Genomic DNA, 9,392 nt, shown 5'->3' on the forward strand with positions numbered 1-9,392 from the left:
ATATGTTCCATATGCCATTTTACCGGCTGTTCCTGAGACAGCTACGACTGCCGCAATTCCTGAACGATAGATTCCAGAGCTCCCTTATCAATGGAGCGATGAAGACAAGAAGAAAATAGCTATAGACACTCGTGCTAGGTCTATAATAACTATGTCTCTTTCTGATGAGGTTTATCATTTTGTGATGAAACTCAGAACCTCTAAATGCATGTGGGACACTTTATGTGTTCAATATTAAGGAATCTCTCAGGTTCAAGAATCGAGGAAGATTAATTTAGTAAGACAATATGAAAGCTTTCTCTGTAGAGAGATTGAGATATTGTCTGAAGTACATCAACATTTTATTTGTCTTCTTATAGATTTAAGGACCGTAGGCAGGGAATATTCCAATTCTGAAACTTTAACGAAGTTTCTGGAATGTTTGCCTGAGTCTTGGGATACTTATGCCATGTGTCTCAAGATGTCCAATGACATGTCCTCTCTCTCTCAGCACTCTATATGGGACACTGCTCAATTATGAGCAGTCTCGACAACTGAAAAGGAATCTAATCAAGGATTCCAGAGAAATGAAGAGCTCTCTGTTAGCTCTAATCTCTGAAGATGCTTCAGCTGAACTCCCATATTCTTCTTCTTCTTCTCTTTCGCCTGTTGTTATCATTGAGTTAGATTCTACTAACTCTGAGGATTTATTAGAGTCTGATCTTGCAGACTTTGATGAATCACTGGCACTTTTGACTAAATATTTTAGGAGATTCTCCAGAAAAAGTAACTTCCGCACTGATCATCAAGGAAAAGCCAAAGTCTGATAATATAGACAAGGCTTCAGCGATCTGCTACAACTGTCACCGCAAGGGTCACTGTGCTGGTGAATGCAGGTCTAAGAAGGTTGTGACGCCATATTCTAAAACTTCATCTTTCTTCTGATCTAAGGATGACAAATACCTGAAGCTGAAGGATAAGTACAAGAAGATGAAGAGTTCCCAGCGAAAGACCAAAGGTCTTGTCACTGAAGAGCATGACTAGGCTGATTTGTCTGATGAATCATCATCTGATGAGGAAGACACGACCTATCTCTGCTTAATGGCCAAGGATGTCAAAGAAGAAGCTTCAGAGACATCAACTTCTCATTATCCCTCATTTTCCTCACCTGCTAAGGTATGTCTCCTGAATAAACCCTCTTCTTCTTCCTCTTGTAGCCTATCAGCGTTAGACATGCTGACGATGGACCTTTACAATGCCCTGAATGGCATGTTTAAAGCAGAAATGCTTAATCTTGATCTTCAAGAACAGTTGAAGATTTGTCATTCAAAGATCAAAGAGCTGACTAAGATTGAAGAAGATCTTAAGGATCAGGTCATTGTGACAAAACCATCACCGTCGAACACGAACAAGCTATAGCTAAGCGTGAGCATGCAATTGCTGAACTCAGGGATGAGAAGGCTACCATTGAAGGATGGTGCAAAGCCTTTATCAAGGCCTCATAGATCATTAACGCTCAGATCCCTACCAAGATAAAGACTGTTCTAGGATTTTCCTATGATCAGGAAGACAGTGTCACTAACAGGTCCATGCTCAAGTTTGGCACCTTTGTCTCTTCTATTCCTGACACTTCTTCTTCTCATTCCTCTTTCGCTGAGAGTCATCTTGATGGAACTCCTTCGAGTTATGGTTGCAAAGACAAGGGTAAATCCATTGTTAAAGCACCTCTTCCTAAGAAGGCTAACAAGTCAAATAGATCTAAATCTATTCCTTCAGCTTGCAAACCTTCTTCTTCTTCTTCTTCTTCAAGGACCAAGAAAGTAGGGCAGTAGAATCCTGATTGTAAAACCTTGGATGCTGTCCTACTTTCTCCAAAATGTCCTCCACAAGGTCGTGCATGGCAGTGTTGTAGAACTGATGGTACTTCTTCTTTTGGGATGCATCTTCTAATCACCTAATCTGCACAAATTTTATACAAGAAAGGGTCATCCCATAAATATTTCTTTGAATCATAGATGAGCTTCTTTCTTTGACACTTATTGAATTCCTTGGGAATAATCCCACAAGCTAAGTAAATAACAAGATTAGCAAACCAAGGCACTGTCGTATGATTAAGAGCCAAAATTCTTTCATCTGGAAATACTTTATAGATATCTCTATCTTGCACTGGTTTGCCTTGTTTTTCCAATCTTGACAGATGGTCGGCCACTTGATTATCCACCCCTTTTCTATCAATGATTTCCAAATCAAACTCTTGCAAAAGCAAGACCCACCTTATTAACCTTGGTTTTGCATCTTTTTTAGAAATAAGATACTTGATGGCAGCATGATCAGTATGAACAATCACTTTGGTTCCCATCAAGTATGATCTGAATTTTTCAAAAGCAAAAACCATAGCTAATAATTCCTTTTCAGTAGTGGTGTAATTGATATGAGCATCATTAAGAGTTTTGCTTGCATAATAAACAGGATGAAAAATCTTTTCTTTCTTTTGTCCCAACACTGCTCCAACTGCCCAGTCACTAGTATCAATCATTATTTCAAAGTGTTTGGACCAATAAGGTGTTATTACCACAGGGGCAGTGACCAATGCTTCTTTTAAAATACTTTATCGCCTACTTTGATTTCATGTTTCTGTAAACTGCCCTAACTATGGCGGAATATTTCCGATTGAAAGCTTTTCTACAATCTTCATTAAAATTGAAAACATGGTCATGCTGTAATAATAAACAAAGAGGTTTTGATATTTTTGAAAAATCTTTAATGAACCTCCTATAAAAACCTGCATGTCCTAAAAAACTTCTGATCCGCTTTACAGTTGTTGGTTCAGGCAATTTCTCAATTACCTCTAACTTTGCTTTGTCAACTTCAATGCCTCTTTTGAAAATTAAATGCCCTAACACTATGCCTTATTTTACCATAAAGTGACATTTTTCCCAGTTCAAAACCAAATATGTTTCTTCACATCTTTTAAGACTTTTTCAAGGTTTTGTAAACATAGGTCATATGATGTCCCATAAACTGAAAAATCATCCATGAAAATTTCCATGGAGTGTTCTAACATATCTGAGAAAATAGACATCATACACCTTTGAAAAGTGGCAGGGGCATTACAAAGTCCAAAAGGCGTTCTTCTAAAAGCAAAAGTTCCATATGGACATGTGAAAGTAGTATTTTCCTGATCATCCGGTGCTATGGCAATCTGATTGTAACTAGAGTAGCCATCTAAGAAACAATAAAACTCTTTTCCTACTAGTCTATCTAGCATTTGGTCTATGAAGGGTAATGGAAAATGGTCTTTTTGAGTGGCTTTATTAAGCCTTCTATAGTCCATAAAAACCTCCAACCAGTTACTGTTCTAGTAGGTATAAGTTCATTCTTCTCATTTGGTACAATAGTGACTCCACCCTTTTTGGGTACACATTGCACATGACTGACACAGGTACTACTAGCAATAGGATAAATTATGCCAGCGTCAAGCCATTTTAAAATTTCCTTTTTGACAACCTCCTTCATGACAGGATTGAGCCTTCTTTGAGGCTCAACGGAGGTGAAACTTTTGTCTTCCAAAATAATTTTATGTTGACAAATGGTGAGACTTATCCCCTTGAGGTCAGCAATTGTCCATCCTATGGCCTTGGTATGAAGTTTCAACATGTCAACCAACTTTTCTTCTTGGTCAGCTTCTAATGATGATGAAATAAAGACTGGCAACTTCCCTGAATCTTCTAAAAACGCATACTTCAAATGTGAGGGAAGTTGTTTTAACTCTAAATCTGGGGCAACATCTAAGGAAGGAACAAGAATCTTCCTATCCTTAGTTTCTAAAACTTCAAAAGCAGCAGATTCTTGTGGTGTTTCTATTTCCTCAATATCTTCCTCTTCATCACTATCAGTCTCAGATAAACCTAAGATTTCCCCCAAACTTTTCTCTTGACACCAGGATTCTATCAGACTCAAAGTAGAACACTCTTCTCTTTCTTCCGGGTACCTAAGGGAATTAAAAACATTAAAAGTCACTTGTTGGTCTTGGACTCTCGTGGTTAATTCTCCCTTCTGTACATCTATCAATGTTCTTCCAGTAGCTAGGAAAGATCTCCCTAAAATGTTGGAAATGTCTTTGTCGGCTTCAAAGTCTAGGATGATAAAATCAGCTGGGAAAATAAACTTATCAACCTAAATTAGGACATCCTCAATATTTCCTCTGGGATAGGCTATAGACTTATCAACTAACTAAAGAGTTACAGTTGTAGGTCTAGCTTCATCTATGCCTAGGGTATTGAAGACAAATAAAGGAATATAAGGAGTGACTGGAATAAGAGACGTAGTCTTTTGAAGAGTTGGTGCTGGAATCGGTTTCAAAACTGGTCTCACAATTGGTTCTGATTCAGTCCTATCAGGGATTATAGGACTGATCTAGACATCTATTGTGGGACTGTCACCAGATTGTGACACATCCACTACAACACTTTCTTTGGGAGTCTGAGTTGTCTTGGGTTTATCAGGAAATAACAGTGGAAAATCTGATCTTTCAGGAATGGCCGTACTATCTATGGGCTTGACTATGGTTGAGGCTCACTAGTACTCACATGAATGGTAGTCACAAAATCTGGTACAGAGGTAACAAAATATTGTTCTACACTTTTCTTTTAAATCTCTGCTTTTGTTGGTTCATTTTGTTCTTTTTGGGTATTTTCTAAGTAACTTTTTCCACTCCTTAAAGTAACAACCTTAACATGCTCTTTTCTTTCCCTCTGAGGTATCTCTGTATCACTAGGTAGAGAACCTACTGGTCTTTTTATTATCTCCAAAGCCATTTGTCCCATTTGAGTTTCGAGATTTTTTTATTGAAGCTTGAGTTTAGGTTATAAAACCTTTCATCATTGCTTCCAAAGAAGTAGACGATTCAGCTTGCTGTTTTGGCTTGCTTTGGAAAGAAGACTGATGATTCGGAAAATTAGCATGTTGATTATTATGATTGCCTGGATGCGCTTGTGAGTGAAAATTAGATTGGCCTTGTTGAAAATTGGACTGTCCTTGTGGTTGAAAATTGGATTGTCCTTGTGGTTGAAAATTGGACTGTCCTTGAGGCTTTTGCATTGGTGGATTAAGAGCTGGACTATGCCACGAAAAATTTGGATGATTTCGCCATCCCGGATTATAAGTCTGTGAAAATGGTCTAGTCTTGTTGACATAATTTACATGCTCAGGATTTCCAGGACAATGCTAAAAAAGAGTGACCTTCACCACAGTAAACGCATTGCACAGTTTGAACATTAGGATTAAAGGTATTAGCATCAGATTGCACATGTGGGCTAGATGTTAGATTTGAAATTAGCTTAGTGATTTGAGCTGTTAATGCTGAAACAACATCTACCTCATTTATTCCAGCTGTTTTTTTCAGTGGCATTGCACGTGGGTGAGACCATTGTCCGTTATTATTGGAAATCTTTTCAAGTATGTCAAAACCTTCATTATAGGTACAAGCTGTGAAAACTCCACCTGCAGTAGCATTGAGCATTTGTCTAGCAACGACATTTAAGCCATTGTAAAATGTCTCTAGCTGTATACAGTACGGAATGCCATGGTGATGGCATTTTCTCAGTAGCTCTTTATACCTTTCCCATGCACCAGGAACTGCTTCATCATCCAGTTGTCTAAAAGTACAGATTTCATTCCTGGATTTGGCATTCCTCGTGGGTGGAAAATACTTTTTCAAAAACTTTTCTGCCATTTCATTCCATGTAGTCACAAAGTCTGGTTGCAAATAATTGTACCATGCTCTTGCTCGATTCCTTAGTGAAAATGGAAAAAGTTTTAGTCTCAGAGCATCGTCTGAAACATCAGGGATGAGAACAGAGTCTGTAATTTCCATGAAAGAACGCAGATGAGAATGAGGATCTTCAGAAGATAAACCAGCGTACTGGCCGTTTGTTTGAAGCATTTGAAACATCAGTGGTTTAAGTGAAAAATGGGTGGCACCAATGGTAGGCTTACATATTCCTATGTGCAGTTGAGTTAAATTAGGAATAGCATACGCCATAATACCACTTTTTTTAGCATTTGCAAGACGAAAGATGTTTTGAGCCTCATCCTCATATGAAATATTTGGTTTATTTCTAATAATACCTTCTCCGTCAATAATCACATTTTCAGCCATTGTTTCAGAGTTTAAAGCTCGAAGAGCTCTTTGCACTCTTCTTCGTTGTCTAAAAGTTTGTTCAATATCCGGATCAAGTGGAAAAAATTCACCGTGCGACAGCCTTGGCATGCACGGTGCATTCAAAAAGATGGTAGAAAAACTAACCTTTATAAACTTTACTTTGAAAAGAAAAACTTCAGCGTGCTATCCCCGGCAGCGGCGCCAAAAACTTGCTCGTCCGTTTATTCAACCTTAGATTTCAACACAAAAATAGAACTCCGCGTAAGTATACACATTGAACTACTGTCGTCTCGTAACAAGTAATAATGGTATATGTACCAGATATCGTTCCCACAGAGATAGCTTGTAAAGTTATTTCAAAAGTCCAGTCTATAAAAACTAGTTTTAGATGGCGAAACGAGGGATTTGATTTATCTAAAATTGGGAGGTTTGATTAACAACTAAGAAAATATCAATCTTAAAAAGAAGCACAGGGTGCAATAGTTAATTAAGACATTAAACAAATGATTCAGCAAAAAAGTGACATAGCATTCCTGTCACAATTATCGAAAATTAATAAATTATTTTATATAACTATGACAGTATCAACTATCGGGTCAGACGGCCTCCCATGAGCACACACCGGTCAACGTGCTATCGATACGATATCATTTATGTTAGACGTCGTGAATCCTAGCACAACACAGTGTTACCATATAGCATTTGTCAGACAGTAAAGCTATTTATAGCCTTCTCCTATTAACTCAGGTTTTGAAAATCAATACATTTTTATACACAAAATTAGTTGTCAATTAATTTTAATGTAATCATCAAATGAAATATTAAGCACCTGAAACAATTAGTAGACTATAATGCTAATAAGACACCTTTGTACTTTCACATCGACTTTGGTCTTAATTTCCCGTTACACCCCAAGCTAAGGCGTTTATCCCATCATCGCTCGATTTTTTCTCTCGAAGGATGTAAGGACTGAAAAATAAATAACTGATACGGAAAAGTAAATTGCAGAAAGTAAATTACAAGAAATGGAAATATTGGAATTTAAAGTACTGGAATTCAAATGACAGAAATATAAATGACTGAAAGTAAATTGCTGGAAATTAAATTACAGAAAAGTAAAGAGTGAAATATAAAAGACTGAAATGTAAAGGACTGAAATATAAAGACTGAAATGTCAAGGACTGAAATTAAATTACTAATAACTAAATAATATTAATCTAAGTAATGATGTCAAACAAGTACTTGATGAGATGGAGAAATAACTAATGAAAGCCTTGATAATAGGGGTTGACTTTGAGGAAGCTTGCAAGACAAGTAACAAAACTTGCTAAACAAGTTTCGTTACTAAGACCGAAAATGTTACTTGCAAACTCTTAGAAACATATTATTTAATCTACGTAAATTAGTCGTGAGCCACAAAGGATGAAATCCAATGTAAAGCAACAGCGATCGACTAATTCGTAACTTGCAAAGAAAGTCAAAAAATGTAACTTAACTTGGAAATAAAAACAGAAATGAGATGAAGATTAAATACGAGCACTTGAATTAAACTTGAGAGCAATCAAAAATCCACTTCACAAAAATCGGTTCTTGATTGGGAGCAAGAAAATCGAAAGCTTGAAACCGAAAGCAATAATCTAGAGAGCAATTAACACAAAGATTATAAGTGTTAAATGGTAGAAAGCATGAGAAAGTGTATGAAAAACAAAACCTTAAGCCTCTATTTATAGGCTAAGTGAGTTTGTACAATGGGAGCCACCTAATTAGACAAAAGGCTCTTCAAAAATGGGCTTTGACCGGGCCCAAGGTCGTTGACCACGCAACTACTAAGGAGCAGCCCAAGAATTCTCGGCCCAGGCAAAAGTGCAGCTCACGGACAGGTACTACAGGATTCTGCCACACCTGGTCCTACAGGACTGCTGTAGGATTTGGCCCAAAAATCATCAAAAACCTACATAAACAGGGGATTAACATTAGATATGTTATATTACTACTAATATATGAAACAGACATAAAAAGACTCAATTAAGACACTAATGGGCAAATAAAACAAAGGAAAATGGTTAAGAAAATGATATAATAAGGTTAATAAATTAACATTTATCACACCCCCAAACTTTAATTGTTGTTTGTCCCCAAACAACAGAAAATGACAAATTAAAAGACTCAAATTTCTAATAAACTAAAAAATATTGAGCATAAATGTTCAATAGCCAAAATATGCATATTTTTGATTTTTTTTTGAATGAAAGTGTTATACTCTTGACTTGATGGTTGATATCCATAGCCCTTCATAAACCTAGCTCCCCCAAACTTAAATCTTTCATATTGCCAAACCATAAGCTAGCCTACATTTCTTTTGCTACACTAGATTCAACAGATAATTTGGGACTTTGAATTGGGTTTTGCAATTGGCTTTTTCTTTTCAATGCATGCCTTTTACCTCGTCTTAGTTTTTTCACTCCATTGCATAATTTTACTACTATGCATCTCATACTGAGGTATGTTTGGACACTTTGGTCCTTTTCAACATTTTGATGTACTTTGACACTCTTTTGTATGCATAAGACATGAAACTTTGTTCCATTGTTTGTCTTTTGGTCTTACTGCATATTCTTCATGAACTCTATAAAGTGTTTGGTACTTTTAGGACCCTCCCCCAAACTTAAGGGAAACAATGTTCTCATTGTGAGTGTAAGAAGGCTACAAATTGACCAAATTGAAATGAAGGCCCAATTAAATCAATATAAAGCTTTGGAAATGGTTGGCTAGTTCTAGAGGCTCAATGTAAGATAAAGATGGTTTAAGCTTTGGATTATTGTGGCTATGGCATCAATTACAAACATTTGTACAACAACTTCATTATTTATTCTATTTTTGGTGCATATATGGCTAAAAGAATATATGCTACTTAAAAATTAGTGCCCAAAATCCTAAAATGAAACAGAAAAAGCGAAGATGACCAATACAAGTGTAATTGATTATCTTTTAAAAGTAAAAAGGCTCAAAAAGATAATTGAAACAAAAAAGCAAAGATGAGAAGTCACAAGTGACTTGATAATCCTGTGAAAATAAAATTGACTCAAAGACTCAAAGCAAGGACTTAGACAAAAACCATCAATCCAACTCTAAGTCAAATTGACTCTAGAGTAATGTTGATCCCAGATCTCTCAATAACACTAATAATCTAGTTAAGAATAACCAAATTATAATGTTTTAATGAACAAAGTGATGAACACTCAAGAATAAT

General features: G+C 36.4%; 1 non-coding gene across 1 annotated transcript; it reads left to right on the forward strand.

Annotated features, from left to right (window-relative positions):
• The first annotated feature begins 5,558 nt into the window (after window positions 1-5,558).
• LOC112508289 lies at window positions 5,559-5,665 on the forward strand. The gene has a single exon (XR_003068670.1). It is a non-coding gene; the product is annotated as a small nucleolar RNA R71 (small nucleolar RNA).
• Window positions 5,666-9,392: the final 3,727 nt, after the last annotated feature.

Source organism: Cynara cardunculus, assembly GCF_001531365.2.
Source record: "Cynara cardunculus var. scolymus isolate 2C chromosome LG 2, CcrdV1, whole genome shotgun sequence".
Classification (NCBI taxonomy): domain Eukaryota; kingdom Viridiplantae; phylum Streptophyta; class Magnoliopsida; order Asterales; family Asteraceae; genus Cynara; species Cynara cardunculus.